This window comes from Lepus europaeus, chromosome 14, assembly GCF_033115175.1.
Source record: "Lepus europaeus isolate LE1 chromosome 14, mLepTim1.pri, whole genome shotgun sequence".
NCBI lineage: Eukaryota > Metazoa > Chordata > Mammalia > Lagomorpha > Leporidae > Lepus > Lepus europaeus.
In genome coordinates, this window is record NC_084840.1 from 78,288,366 (window position 1) to 78,304,680 (window position 16,315).

The following is a 16,315-nucleotide window of genomic DNA, read 5'->3' on the forward strand; positions in this document are numbered from 1 at the left end:
GGAGAGACAGAGAGAGAGAATCTTCCATCTGCTGGTTCACTCCCAAGGTGGCTGCAATGGCCACAGGAGCCAAGAGCTTCATTCCAGTCTTCCCCATGAGTGCAGTGGTACAAGCACTTGGGCCATCTTGCAGTGCTTTTTCCAAGTGATTAGCAGGGAGCTGGATTGCAAGTGGAGCAGCTGAGAGCCTAACTGGTGCCCATTAGGGGATGCTGGCATTGTAACTAGCGATTTAACCTGCTATGCCAAATGCTGGCTCCACAGTTAATTTTTTTTAAAGATTTATTTACTAATTTGAAAGTCGGAGTTACAGAGAGAGAGGAAGAGACCTTCCATCCTTTGGTTCACTCCCCAAATGGCCACAATGATTGGGGCTGGGCCAGGCCAAAGCCAGGAGCCCAGAACTATATCTGGGTCTTCTGTGAGAGTGGTAGGTACCCAAGTAATTGCTCCATCTGCTGCTACTTTCCCAGGCATGTTAGCAGGCAGCTGGATCAGAGGTGGAGCAGCCCAGACTCCAACCTGTGCTCATAAGGGATACTGGTGTTGCAGGTGATGGCTCAAGCTCAAGTTGCTGTGCCATAACATTGGCCCTTTCTATTCATTTTATTAAGAAATCAAAATGAGGGGCCCAAATTGTGGTGCAGCTGCCATTTGGAGTCCCAGTTTCTCCACTTCCTATTCAACTCCTTGCTAATTTGCCTAGAACAGTGGAAGATGGCACAAGTGTCTGGGCCCCTGCCAGCTGCATGGGTGATCTGCTTGGAGTTCATGATCTTGGCCTGGCTTTGGCCTGGCCCAGCTCCAGCCTTTGTGGCCATTTGAGGAGTGAACCAGGGGATAAAAGATCTCTTTTTCTCTGTCTCTCCCTCTCTGTAACTCTGCCTCTCAAATAAACATTTAAAAAAAAAATGAATGTTTTTAAGCAAAAATAAGCAGTAATTCTTTTACTCATGATTAAAGGAATATTTAAATGCAAGAGCCTCCTAGTATTAAAACTTTTTTAAAATCTTCACTTCTTTTATAGAAATGTGTTGAGGCTTTATTACATGCTTGCTCCTGGGTTTACGCTAACAACCAAAAAGCAACATGGTCCCTGTTCTGCCTTGGGCTTCCAGCATAGAGGGAAGAAACACTAAGGAAATGCTTACATGACTGGAGGTAAAACTGCAACTGTGATAAGGGTCTTGAAAGAGGGCCTGTGAGGTTGTCAAGTGTAACACTTGAAACAGGTAAGGGGGCCTGCATTGTGACGTAGTGGGTAAAGCTACCACCTGCAACTCCAGCATCCCATATGAGTGCTGGTTCAAGTCATGGCTGCTCCACTTCCAATGCCACTCCCTACTAATGGCCTAGGAATTGCAGCAGAAGATGGCCTGTGTTTGGACCCCTGCCACTGATGTGGGAGACCCCAGTGAAGCTCCTGGCTTTGGCCTAGCCCAGCCTGGCTGTTGCAGCCATCTGAGTAAACCAGCAAGTGGAAGATCTCTGTCTCTCTCTGTTTCTCCCTCTGTCTCTGTCTCTCCCTCTCTATAATTCTGACTTTCAAATAAGTAAATCTAAAAAAAAAGCAGGTTAGAAACCCACATTGTTTGCAGGAGCATCCTCCTAGAAAAAGATTTAGGATTTAGAGCGGGTTTGCACTGTGGAGAAGTTAGAACAGCAAACTACCACTGACCACAAAAACTTTGGAGGATTCTTACCTCACTTGGATATAAAGAAAATTCTCTCATTCAGCTGGTTGTGCAAGTTTTGATGGAAAAGTTCCTTCTTTTCCTCTTTTCTCCTTAAAAAAATCTTGAAACCAGCAGCTCTCACTTGACGGAGTTTCTTGAAGCACTGCTAAATCAAATGCATTTTTCTGTGCCTGTTTCTCAGTGTGTATTTGACATGAAGCAAAGGGTCAGAGTGCCCTAGATGAAGGGATAAATGACCATTCAGCCAGGCCTAGATGGAGGCCTTTAGAGACCTTGAACACTTCAGGGTAAACCCGCCACTCCTGTTTGGGACTCAGTAAATATAAGGAAATCCAGTTTTGTTCTGTTTGTGAAATATTAGATGTCAAGGGTTTTTTTGGTGTCAGGCTTTGCTGGAACCTGCCCAGCTCTGCCTACACCATGACTAACTGCCCAGTGAGCTCCCTCCCTGTCCCCACATGTCCTGCCATGCTAGTATATTGTGAACACAGCCTCAGACAAAACAAAGAAAGTGCCTTCTTTGCTTTTAAGAAGCATTGTTATCTATTATATTAAAACATTGCAAATATAGAATTTAAGGCTAGAATTGGAACACTAAGTTTTTACCTTCTTTTTTTCTAAGTTTATCTTTATTTTAATTGAAAGACATAGAGAAAGAAAAGGATCTTCTATATACTGGTTCACTCCCCCAAATGACTGCAACACTGGATCTGGGCCAGGTAGAACCCAGGAACAAGGAGCTCTATCCTGGTCTCCCTTGAGTGTGGCAGCTACCCAAATACTTGAGCCATCATCTTCTGCCTCCTAGGGTGTACATTATCAAGAACCTAGATTGGAAGCAGAGATGGAGACTTGATATCAGATGCTGATGGCGTAAGCAATTGTACCTCAACATCTGCCCTAATTTTTTTATCTTCTACACAAATAATGAATACATATTTTGTGTTATGAGGAAATCTAATGAAAAATTCTTAGTGGGATATATTTTTCTCCAGAAGTCATTATGTCTATTAAAGTCTATCTGGATGTTGGTGTTTGTGGCAATAAGAGGAAGTGGGGGTCTTTGTTAATTTGTAACTTGTCCTCAGAGCAGCCTCAGAAGTTGACACACGTCTTTGAAATGCAAGAGATAAAGAGTAGTTGTGTGTGAACATTTTGAAGTCAAAAGGCCAAAAAATAAAGCAAAGTAAAAACAATACTAGGTTGAAGAGAAGTAATACCAATGTTAATTTTTAGGAAAACAAATGCTAAAATCAATTTCCAAAATTGTGCTTTATAATCAAATACCAATACTTTCATCTGTCTTCAGTAGTGTGTTGACTGTGCTCCCTGAACTGTGCAGTAAGAGACCCTTGACGTGAAATGGTTTGTATTAGAAACTTTGAAGGCAGGATTTCCAGTGGAAAGTTTCCCTATCCCTCATAAGCATGACTTCCATTCCTCTTCCAAATGAGCTGCTGTTCTCTAATCTGCCCCTTAGCCCTGGTACCCCATTCTCACTTTGTGTAGAAATTTGCAGCTATTTTCCAAACCTTGTGTCCAGAAAACTGCCCCTGGTGTCCTTTTGGACCCAGTAATTCTTCATCTTACCACTTTGGCCAGAAGGAGTCCTAAAAGATGCAGTAGAAGAGTGTGGGCTGATGAGATAAGAAGCATTTCATCAGAGCCTTCTTGTTGTGCCCGGCAGATAGAGGTAGTGCTAAAGGCCTAAGCTTCCCAGTGTGTTAGGGGCAGGGTCTTAGGAATGAGCAGCAAGATGACCCTCAGGGGATGGTTCCATTAGGGGACCACTACCAGCCTGGAGGTTGTGTGTGTGGTGGGCCTAGGTCAGCAGGGTCAGCTTCCCAATAGACTGGGAACAGCAGACTATTACCCTGCCTCCAGTGCACAGTCGGTGCCTGTCCCTCAAATTATTGATAAGGGATTTTGTGGCTGGAGACTAGGTCAATTCCTGGAACCTGTCACCTGCTTGTATCTTTGTGAGTTTGTAGCTATAGTTTGTGAAGTGCCCACAGTGAACAGTACAATGGGCACAGTGAGCATGGCAGGGATGAGGAATGCTCAGAGTGGCTGCCTCCTGAAGCCGGTTGGGACAGTGGCCTGCCAAGAACTGGGAACTGTTTGTTGGGAGAACAAGCATATGAAACTAGGGCTGTTCCAAAGAGCCAGGGGTGCTGATGTGCCCCTGAAATATCTTACTTTAGGGAAAGCATTAACATGCTCTACTGGGCTGTGACAAGTGGCTGATTGGGATTGACTGAAGTTTAAAATAGACATGAGGTTCTAAAAAGGCTCTTCCCTTTAGTTGGGTCCAGGGAAGAAATTCCATGTACTGATATTAACACCTGCTCTAGAAACAGTTTATCTGGGAGGGGAGCCTCATGGACCCAGCACCCCAGTTCTTTTGCTGAAGTATGAATGTGAGCATGAGCTAATATGTTTTCCAGCTGCTATTGGATTTCTTGCCGTGTCCAGTATATCACCATGTCTGCCCCTTTCTTCCTGGGGAAGATCATCATTGTCATCTATACCAATCCCACTGTAGTGACAAGCTGACTTCCTCTGCCTTGACCTCACCTGTGTTTTTCTGTGTGGTGCTGCTGCCAATGCCAATCCTGTCTACCTCATGCAAACCTCAGGCAGGAGTTGCTCCTCTGCAAGCCATTGTAAGGAAGATGCACAGCAATCTGTGGGTCTTCTTGAGCCTCGAGTTGCATGTGTGCAGGCCTCAGTCCATCCCCAGCTTCACGTTCAGTGAGAACAGACCCCAGTGTCAGGGCACATGTTGAAGTTGTGGATGGCTTGAGATTGAGAACCCTCTTTGAACTCTTATTTGTTGGAGTTGAGTAGTGTGGGAAATCGCCGCACTCATCTCATGGGAGGTTTGAGAACGAGGCCCTCAGCTGTGAAGTGGGAATTCTGGGCCTTCTTTGAAAAGCTGCAGAAACCTATGTATCTGTCCCATGCCTGTGTTTCTTGTTGAGTAGCACTCTGGATGGTAATATTTTTGGTATTTCTGCCAAGAGAGCTAGTTGTTAACAGGCAAGTGACAACTATAATACCAATAGAGCCCAGGACAGGGAGTCAAAGTCTGTTGCTCCACATTTAGCTAGGAAAATACTCTGTAGATAATTAACCTGCTCTTGAATTTGAAGTCTCAGTGCAGAAGAGTGCTTTTAGGAAGGAACAAAATTAGCTTTGGGATGTTAATGTAGTAAACTCCTTAATGCTTTTAAAAACCTGTGTACCTTGTAATATTTATCTTATCTCTGTATCCTCTTATGAGTGCCCAGTATGTAGGTGCCCTGAGAAAATTAGTGTTCAGTGCTAATCACGGCTGTTACTGCTCCAGGGCCTGGGTGAGTCTGTTCTCACTAATGCGATGCAGTGCAGCAGAAGCTCAGTGGCTACAGTGCTCACAAGGGTCGCACCAGGCCTAGCTGCTGGCTGTTTGGAGGCTTCAAAGGAATGGGTGGCCAGGCCTAATTGCTTGCTTTTGCAGGTCAGCGCATTGTGAATAGGCTGAGAACTTCATTGTTCTCATCCATTCTGAGGCAGGAGGTCTCCTGCTTTGACAGGACTCTCACAGGAGAACTAATTAACTGCCTCTCCTCAGATACTGTGTTCCTGGGACCCTCGGTGACTGAAAACCTTTCTGATGGGCTCAGGGCTGCAGCCCAGGCTTCTGTTGGCATTGGCATGATGGTATGTTGGCCTGGTTCCTCTTGGCAGCTTCTAGTCAGGGCTGGGTCTGTGCCAGGCCTCTGAAGCATGAGATGAGCTTGTGGTGAGCTGTTCTCCTCATTCTGTGAGTGCACATAGCCAGGACCACTGTCCTGGAGGCTGCAGGGGTCCAGGGGATTGCCTCTTCTTCTTAGCCTCCCACACCTCCATCTCTCTGAATGAAGGATTATCTAGAGAATGGACTGTTGAGCTGTTGCTGGCTTTTCTGAAAACATGGAAACTGAGGGTGTGAAGGCAGAAAAGAGCATCAGGCAAAAGGAGCCCTGTGGGTGCTGAGCAGCAGGTTAGAGGAAAGTGAATTTCATGCTTCTGCATGCACTTGTGTATCTGTGCTCCTACAAGGAGAACTTTCTGCACTCTCATGGTGATTTCCTTCCCTTAACTGGGCAGCTGGAGCCTGTCATATCTACTTGCTTCACTTCTTCAAACAGTGTTTCTATTCAGACCCACTCTGCTGGCCACAGAACTGCAATGGAAGCCACATGTATAATTTTAATGTTCTGGTAGCCACACTTAAAAGCAAGAAGAAGCAGATGAAATTAAATTTCATAATATTTTCATTTAATCTAGTAGAAATATTCTTTTAGCATGTAACCAGATCAAAATCAAATGAGCTATTTTATGTATTTTCATATTATTTTATAATCTCATGTACATTGTACATGTATGACATGTCTGAATCTGGGTACTACATTTTCACTGTAAAGACTTCATTTGTATTTAGATTTCATAAAATTTGCCATTGAAAAAGTTGTTTGGCATACTCAGGTATTCCAGTAAGAGTTTGCCAGTAACTGTTTGGAGTATGGATTTTTAAATTTAAATTCCAATTAATTAAAACTAAATAAAGTTCCCAGTAGCCATGTAAGTCTGTTGTTTTGGATAGCATGGTTCTAGATCAGTGGACTGAAGACTATAACCAATCTTTTTTCAAGTAGAAATAGAAAAACTTGGGTTTTGTCCTTCCTGTGCCCAATGTAGTGTTAAGTCCAGAGCAGAAAAGCGTGTTTCCAGAGTTACCCAATTAGCTATGGCTGAAGAATGGAAAACAGCTTTGATGTCTCACATCTTCCCAGCTAAGAGAGAAGCAAATCCCTGGAAGAAGACCATACCTGTCAGCATTCACATGCCATTTTCCATATATAAATAGTTCTGCAGTTCAGGAAGAGTTCAATCCAGGAAAACACACACACACACACACACACTCTTAGCGAACCATTTCTTCTACCAATGAAAGAGAATCAAGTTCAGGTCAAATGGCCAATTCAGAGAGGCCCATCTTAGTCTGTTTGGACTTGGTTTCAATTTTGTTGATTTCTTCTCTAATTTTACTACTGGTTTTCACTTTGGTTTGCTGCTGTTTTTCTAGATCCTTGAGGTACATAGAGTTCATTTATTTGGTGCCTCTCTAGTTTCTTATTTAGGTACCAATTGCTATAAACTTTCCTCTTAACACTGCTTTTGCTTTAACCCACAAATTTTGGTATGTTGTAATGTTGTCTTCATTTGTATCCAGAAATTTTTTGATCTATTCTATGATCCACTGCTCATTTAAATCATGTTGTTCATTCTCCATTTGTTTGCATAGGATGTAGAGATTCTTCAGTTGTTGATTTCCAGCTTCATTGCATTGTGGTCTGAGAAGATGCATGGTATGATTTCAATTTTTTTGAATTTGCTGATGCTCACTTTATGGCCTAGCATATGGTCAATCCTAGAGAAAGTTCCATGCACCAGGGAGAAATATGTGTACTCTATGGCTGTGGGGTGGAAGGCTCTGTAGATATCTGCCAGGTCTATTTGGTCTATAGTCAATTAGCTCTGTTGCTTCCTTGTTGATTTTCTATCCAGTTGATCTGTCCATTGCTGAAAGTGGGGTATTGAAGTCCCTTGTTACTATTGCATTTCAGTCTATATCTCACTTTAAATCTCTTAATAATCCTTTCAAATAGTCATATGCCCTGTAATTAGGTGCATATACATTTGTAATAGTCACATCTTCCTGTTGAATTGATCCTTTAATCATTATATAGTGTCTTTTGTTGTCTCTTTTAATAGTTTTTGTGTTAAAGTCTATTTTGTCTGATATTAGGATGGCCACACCAGCTCTTTTCTGGTTTCTGTTAGAATGAAATATCTTTTCCCATCCTTTCACTTTCAGTCTGCATGTGTCTTTGTTGGCAAGGTGTGTTTTTGTAGGCAGCAGATAGATGGGTTTTCTTTTTTAATTCATTCAGCTAGTCTGTGTCTTAACTTGGGAGTTGAGACCACTTGCATTCAGTGTGACTATTGTTAAATACTATCTTTTCTCTGCCATGTTTCCTTAAATAGACCTGTTTATGTATTTTGGATTTCATTTGTCTTTTGTCATTTTCTATGTTCATCTTCTTTAATAGTGAAGTACCTGTTTCTGTGTTTCTGTGTGTAGTGCATCCTTGAGCCATTGTTGTAGGGCTGAGTGCGAAGATACAAATTCTTTCAGTTTCTGTTTGTTGTGTAAAATCCTTATTTTTCCTTCATTCATAAATTAGAGTTTTTGCAGGGTATAGTATTCTGGGCTTACAGGGTTTTTTTTTTTTTTTCCCTCTTAGGATTTGGAATATATCTTGCCACCATCTCCTTGCTTAGTAGGGTTTTCGATGAGAAGTCCAGGGTGAATCTAATTGGATTACCTCTGAATACGATTTGTCATTTCTCTCAGGCACATTTGAAGATCTGTTCTTTGTGTTTCACTGAGCTGAGTGTTGCCACAATGTGTCATGGTGAGTTCCTTTTCTGGTCCTGTCGGGATTCTGAGTATTTCCTGTACTTGGGTTTCTCTTTCAATCTGCCTATTGTGGAAGTTTTCTTATATAATTTCATTAAGAAGGCCTTCTAATCTGTTCTCTCTTTCCACACCTTCCGGAACTCCTATGATCCATATGTTGGATCACTTGATATAATCTTGTAAATCTGCAACCATGATTTTTAATTTTCTAATTTCTTCTTATCTTTGGTCTGACTGTATTATTCCTGCAAGTTTGTCTTCTAGTTCTGATATTCGCTCTTCTATTCATCTGTTCGATTTCTAAGAGATTCCACTGTATTTTTTATCTTATCAATTGAATTTTTTTCATTTCCAATATTTTATTTTGGCTTCTCTTTAAAATCTCAATTTCTTGGGAGTGCCTTGCATTCAGATCTTGAATCTTTTTCTGATTGCTTCTAAGTAACCTGATTACTAATTTTCTGAATTCCTTTTCTGGCATGCTCTCAATTTTTTCTTCTTCAACCTCCATTTTTGAAGATTCAAATTGCTCCATTGGTGAGTCCATAAATTCTTCCTTATATTTATTCAATATTTTTCCTTTGTTCTTTGGCATTTCTTTTTGGTTTCTGATTGCTTTTATTTTTAAATTGATATCCTTCTGCTATGAGCTGCTATGTATCTGTGCCCATAGCAAGTGGAAGCAGGAAGCTCCACCTCCTGGAGCTTTGTTTATTTCTGGGTCCTTATGGAGGTGGGTACCAGGGCTTTAGTGTACTAAGCCCCACCTACTGGGGCTGGTCTCCCTGCTCCCTTGTTCATAAAATGAGTTTGGGTTTTTGTTTAGAATTATTCACTGTTATATAAAATATGTGTGTGGGGGGTCATTCTGAATTATTGTGATCCTTGTTCCCAGGTGGGGTGTGTTGTGAGATGGCCCCCAAAATTGATGGGATTTTGTGTGGGAGATGAAAGCCGCACTCAAAAATGTGAACAATCAATATGGCTTCTCCCCACTGACTGTAGCTTTGGTTGAGGGGAGGGAGAAGACACTGATGGATTATGGCGTGTTCAATGTTTCTGCCTGCCCCCCAGAATTTCTCCCTCTTCCCACTTAGAGCTCCAAGCGCTGTTCACCAAATTTCCCCACTCATCACTGTCTGCATCTCTTTGGGCTTGCAACCTCTCACCTGATTCGCTGAGGGGGGCGGCACCTGTCTCCTCGCTGGATCTCAGTGCTGCTCCTTCTCTGCACTTCGAGCATATCTCTGCTTCCCTTGGCATGGACCCAGGCAGTCTCTGGTGGAGTCCTGGGCCATTCCGCATGAACTTTTCATGATTCTGCTGCTTGCTTGTATCCCCTCTACTCATTAATTATCCAATTTTCTCTGTGTAACTCAGAAAATCTCACTGCTATACTGCCATCTTCTAAACCTTTTTATTCTGTTCTTCAAAATACAGAGTAAACAACTGAAAATGCTCTTCCCCCTGTCCTTTAACGTGATAGAGACTGAATGAATATCGACAGTTGAGAGGGCAAGGGCAGACTGATTTGTATGTCCAGGGTTCTAGTACCATCACACGTGGGACACATCCCCAATCCCTCTGCTAGCAGCAGCTGGGCAGAATGCTTTTCTGCTTTCATCACAGTATAGTTTTATGGGGAATCAAGTCCCAGACTTCTTTATTGTATCTTTAGCCCAAGAGTGCAAATTTCTTTTTAAAGACTGATTTATTTATTTGAAAGATAGTGTTACAGAGAGGGAGAGACAGAGAGAAAGAAATCTTTCATCTGCTGGTTTTCTGCCCCCCAAATGGCTGCAGTGGCTGGGGCTGGGCCAGGCTAAAGCCAGAAGCCTAGAACTTCATCTGGGTCTCCCTTATAGGTAGCAGGGGCCCAAGCACTTGGACCATCCTCCAATGTTTCCCAGCCACATTTAGCAGGGAGCTGAATCAGAAGCGGTGCAGCCAGGGATTCTAACTGTTGCTACCATATGGAATGCTGGCATTGCAGGTGGCTTGGTTCACTGCGCCACAGTGCCAGCCCCATTAGTAGATATTTTGATCACAGTAACAATTTACTGATATTGAAGGGCCACCATGCATTCTCCAGGAAGCACATGAATACATATATTCTGCCCAGCACTGACATATTTGCTTCCTCCCACATGTGTCTTTACCAGTGCCCTGGATGCTGAAAATGAACACCTTGTACAAGAAGCTCTAGATCAACTGATGGAAGCAAGGACAGTGTTAATTGTTGCACACTATCTATCCAGCATTAAGAATGCTAATATGGTTGTTGTTGATCAAGGGAAAATTACTGAATATGGGAAACATGAACAACTGTTTTCATAACCAAATGGGATAGTCAGAAAACTAATGGACAAAGTTTTATTTCTGCATAAAGAAGCAATTACCAATAAACTGAATGGGAGAGGCTTTAAAACAAAAGAGCATTGCAGAAAGAAAATACTTAGAGACATGAATTATACTTCAAGTTATTTGAAATATGCCTACTTTTTCCAAAGCATGTAAAATATGTTTCCACATCTACCTGTTCTCAAGACCTTTTTATTCAGAGTTTTAATAATTATACCTTTCCACTGAAGTTATTTTTGGGTTTTATACTTTCTTTCATCTTGGAATGTTATAATTAATATGGCATGGCAACCCATTTTCTTTTGCCTCCTGTCATATATTAAAGCTATTGTCAAATTACAACTTTTAAAGAGAATTATAAATAAAAAGCCTACTTATTTTAGGTCAGTTTATCATTCATTGTGACCCACCCATTTTGGGTGGGTAGGTATGTGGTGTAGTAGAAAATGAAGAGCTAATGCTTTATTTTACCCTTATAATTTCATGAAGTGAACCTGCCTAACACAAAGACACAGTAATATGGAGAAAAGAGAACATTTATATATTATCTGTATTCTGTGTCTTCAGACATCCTATGGGATGTGACAGTGTTTGAAAGTATGAAATTTTCAACATTTTGAGACATGAAATCCTGATGAGTTTTATAAAGGGAAGAATGTATATTATGCTGAACATGAAAACTTTTATTTTCTTTATTCACATATTTGTTTCTATGAGTGCTTTTGGGAAATAAGGCATGAACTGCCTTGTATTATCAAGAAAGATAGTCAAAATGAATTACATTTAAGTAGTCTGGAGGCATGTGTTTTGACAATTATCTGTTAAAAAATCTATAGTTCCCAGACAAACCAAAGTTTATAGTTTTTTGATAATACCTTTGAAACTTTATTAGTAAGAGTAATATCTGAATAATATAATATTCAGACATAAACATTTGAAGAAATCTTGGAAGTCCTTGTTACTCTGCAGAATAACAAGAAAGCTTAAGAATGTATTACTCTCCTGAAAAGATGACATTTATAACCCTTTTTCTTTTATTTATGCTTAGAGTTTTAGTCACTTAAATGTCTACAGGCTCTTAAAGCCGTGTACAACCACTGAATTTGCCATAATTTTATTACTCCTGTTAATTTGCTGCTGCCACAAGAAAAAAAGTGCTTTTTCTATGTTGATGATACCCAAACTTGAAAGTAATTATGCTGATATAATTAATATGGAAATTTTTCCATATGCAGAGCATTTGTTAGTCCTGATTAAACTGGAATAAACCTATTAATTCATGAAAAACATGAAGTTGCTGTATTTAATTCTACATAGAGAATTTATTAATGAATGAAATAGACTCAATAAGTCAATAAATCTAGTGTTGTTTAACTTATAGCATATCCATAATGATCATTTTACCAGACTTTTCATATACTTTTTGTATAATTTGCTAGTACAGTGTGGTTCTCAAAAACCAAACAAAGCACATTACAAGGTTGAATCTGAAGGAAAGTTCTGTGCCATAGAAATATTTATAAAATTGAATTTGATCATTCTATTTTATTTACTAATACAAAATAGTCAACTGTGTCTTTAGGTATCATTTTGTATTTTAGATTAAAAATTGTAGTGAACTTTATCTCTGTTGCTTCTTATAAAATTTTTACTGTATTCAGTGTCTTGGAATGTGGCTGTAGAGATTCAGGAATAAAAAAACCTAACATTATAAATAAAGAAAAGCTAGAAGTAATTGTAAGTTCCATTCATTTACTTCTTATCAATGATTATTAATGTCCCCACTTGCTTGCAAGTAAATATTATTTAATTGCTTCAGTACAGTAAACAAGTATCCCTGCCTCTACCATAGACAAGGAACTGTGCTGTGGAGCTAATGATAGATGAGTAAGGCACAGTTTTCTGCCCTCAAGGAGCTTCTAAATCAGAAAAAGAGGCAAGGCAGGTAAAATTAATAACAAGAAAATAGTGAAGTATTACAAAAAGGTATGGCTGCTAATGCCAGGTTTTTTTTTTGTATCACATTTGTTTCCAGAGTGTTTGCACATGTTCCCACATTTGACACTTGAACAGTTCTGTAATTTACATTATACAAATACTTACCATCCTCCTTAACACCAATGAGGAAATGTATATAGACAAGTTGTAAATTACTTTGGTATCAATGATAAATGAAATTTCAGGCAAGGAAGATGTTAGAGAAGTGGTCAGGGGCAAGGTCATTGTGTGCCTTAAGTACGGTGTTGATGATAGTGCCTTGTACCCTACATGCATGGAGGATCACTGAAGGATGAGTATGTTCATGTAAGCATTTAGGAAATAAGCAAAAAAGAAAATTTAAATCCCTGTAATTCTAAGAATGAGGATAAACTTAGCGTTTTCTTGTATGCCCTCCCAGGCTCATTTCTATATGCAAAGTCTCCCTTGACCTTGGATCTGAAAGGCTTCCAGGAAATGAACACAAGTTAAACCATCATAGGTCAAACCATTGTATATAGACTTTTGCAAAGTAGTGCTCCATTTTGAGAATCCTGTTTTATTCTATAAAAATGTGAAAACTGATTAAAAATAAATGAAACATATAAATCTTATGAAACATTAAGTATATATGAAAGAAGTGTGTGAAAACTACATTGTAACTATTTTTCTCTACATCATAAGTGTCATACAGTTTTCCTAGTAATCTCTGTCCATTGAATTCATTCAATAAACATTTACTGGGCATTTTCTGTTGTGTTAGATTCTGGGCTATGTGCTGGCTGCACCTCCCCCGCAAAGCTAGTACAGGGTCAGCAAGCTACCACCTGCTGCCCATTTCTGTACAGCCTGCCAACTAAGCTAACTTTTTACAGTTTTAATTGGTTGAGGGGAAAAAATAAAAAGGATATTTCATAATACATTAAAAAGCTATGAAGTTTAAATTTCAGTGTCCACAAGTAGAAATTTATTGGAACTCAGCCAAACTTGAAGTTCACATAGGAATCGTCTATGGCTAGTCTTGCCTTAACAAATGCAAAGGGAAGTGATTGTGACAGACTGACCTGCAAACAGACACTTGACAAAGTTTGGTGAACCCAGAGCTACCACAAAAAAAAAATTACATTTTACACTGATTGAAGGACTTCATTGTCAATTAGATTTAGGATTAGACGAATACCCTGAAAACAAGTGGGCGTGGTGATTTTCATGTGTTCTTCCTTGTTCCCTGCCTTTTTTTTTTTTTTTTGACAGGCAGAGTGGATAGTGAGAGAGAGAGACAGAGAGAAAGGTCTTCCTTTTTGCCGTTGGTTCACCCTCCAATGGCCGCTGCAGCCGGCGCATCGTGCTGATCCGAAGCCAGGAACCAGGTGCTTCTCCTGGTCTCCCATGCGGGTGCAGGGCCCAAGGACTTGGGCCATCCTCCACTGCCCTCCCGGGCCATAGCAGAGAGCTGGCCTGGAAGAGGGGCAACTGGGATAGAATCCGGTGCCCCAACCGGGACTAGAACCCGGTGTGCCGGAGCCGCAAGGCGGAGGATTAGCCTGTTGAGCCACGGCGCCGGCCATCCCTGCCTTTTCATTCTTATATCTTAATTACCACCCTGCTGAGAATGGGACCGTAAGTTCTATATCTGCAAGAAATAATTCTGGACATGTTCCTGTTGTGATTACAGTGATTAGTCCTACATAAATCAGTTTGGTCTGAACTGCAAGGATGAGATTTTGGGATGGATGCACAGCAGGAGACACATCTCAAAGTGGAACCACAAGTTGAGCAGCACACACACACAGACACACACACACATCTATACCCATGAAGTACTTTTCTCTTTGTATTAATAAAATAAGTTTGGTTCATACTACATGTAGGGTAAAAGAAATTTCTTTCCATTTTAGGTTCATGGCTCTGAGGCCCCTATAACAAAAGACAGATTAACAGGAGAAAAACATCCAAATACATATACATTTCATGTGCCACAGGAGTCTCCGGAAGTGAAGACCCAAAGAAACAGATACTTGTGTGTTTTTATGCTTAGGTGTGATGAAGAGTAGATGGTTGTGGAGTAGTGTCATTGGAAAAAGAGGTATGACCCAATGATGATGACAGGGTAACTAAGAAGGGCACCTTTGTTTAGATTCATCCATGTGTCTTCAGAGGTAAGGATGTTCCTTTCCTCCATGCACAGAGAGGCCATCACTCACATGAGAGTCTCATGCCATGCTTTAGGGGAGAAGGGCAGTAGAAGGTCAGGGAGTGTCCTTCCTGCTTCTGCTGTTTCTCACATGGTCAGATGTTGTAGTCTGGGATAGTCTGTTCCAAATCCTACATTGCACATGCTATTTTTCTTTACATTTTTTTTATTTGACAGAGTTAGGCAGTGTGAGGCAGACAGACAGAAAGGTCTTCCTTCCGTTGGTTCACCCCCCCCCCCCCCCAAATGGCTGCTACGGCTGGTGCTGTGCTGATCCAAAGCCAGAAGCCAGGTACTTTTTCCTGGTCTCCCATGTGGGTGCAGGTGCCCAAGCACTTGGGCCATCCTCCACTGCCCTCCCGGGCCACAGCAGAGAGCTGGACTGGAAGAGGAGCAACTAGGACTAGAATCCGGCACCCAGATGGGATGCTGGCGCCACAGGCAGAGGATTAACCGAGTGAGCCATGGCGCCGGCCCCTGCACATACTATTTTATTGTATATGTTTAGGGTGTACATGACATGTTTTGATTCACATATGCATAGTGAAGTTGTCACCAACGTAAAGCAAGTTATCCTATCCATCAGCTTTCATGGATAGCTTGGTGTGTGAGGTATCTACCACAGTCTATTCTCTTAGCCAATTTTTGGAATATAATACGGTACTGTTAACTCTTAGATCTCTAGTTTTATGCTTCTTACATAACTGCAACTTTGTACACTGACCTACTTTTCTACACATACTACATTTTTAAAAGTTTATTTATTTATTGGAAAGTGTGGGGCATGAGCGCGGCCATGGCGCGGCCAGGCCAGGCCCGGCCCGGGGGCTCACATGCGCAGCTGCCCCCGGGTGCCCCCGCCCGAGCTGCGCGGAACAGAGCCACGTGGAGCCAAGTAAGATGGCGCCCAGAGGAAGGTAAGATGGGCGGGCGGAATCCAAAGTTGTTTACCACTAAAACTAATTGGCTGCGCAACATCAGGGGAGGTAACAAAACTAGTGACAAGTGTATAGACATAGGGCTAGTCCTATAGAAATCCCCCCATAAGGTGATTTTTTAAGTGATTGGTTGGTCCTTAGCCCTGCCCCAATGACTCTGCAGTTTTGTGCTATAAACGGTACTATTATGCAAAAAGTAAGTGAGTCCTTGCTACTAGACTTGGCTCCCTGCTGCGTCTGATTGTCTCTGGGACCGGGATGCTGGGGAACGGGCGAGCGGCGCACTTACCTTTCCTCGGACCCAGTCCATCCTTGTACGGGTGGACTAAGACCCTGCAGGAAAGGCCGAATTACAGAGGGAGAGACAGAGAGAGGGATTTTCCATCTGCAGGTTCACTCCTCAAATGGCTGCAACGACCAGGGCTGGGCCAGAATGAAGCCAGAAGCCAGGAGCTTCTTCTGGGTCTCCACATGGGTGCAGGGGCCCAAAAACTTGGGCCATCTTTTTCTTGCTTTTCCCAGGCCATTAGCAGAGAGCAGCCAGGACTCGAACCAGGACCATATGAGATGACAGTATTGCAAGTGGTGGCTTAACCCACTGTCCCACAACACTGACCCCACAATACTACTTTTAAAC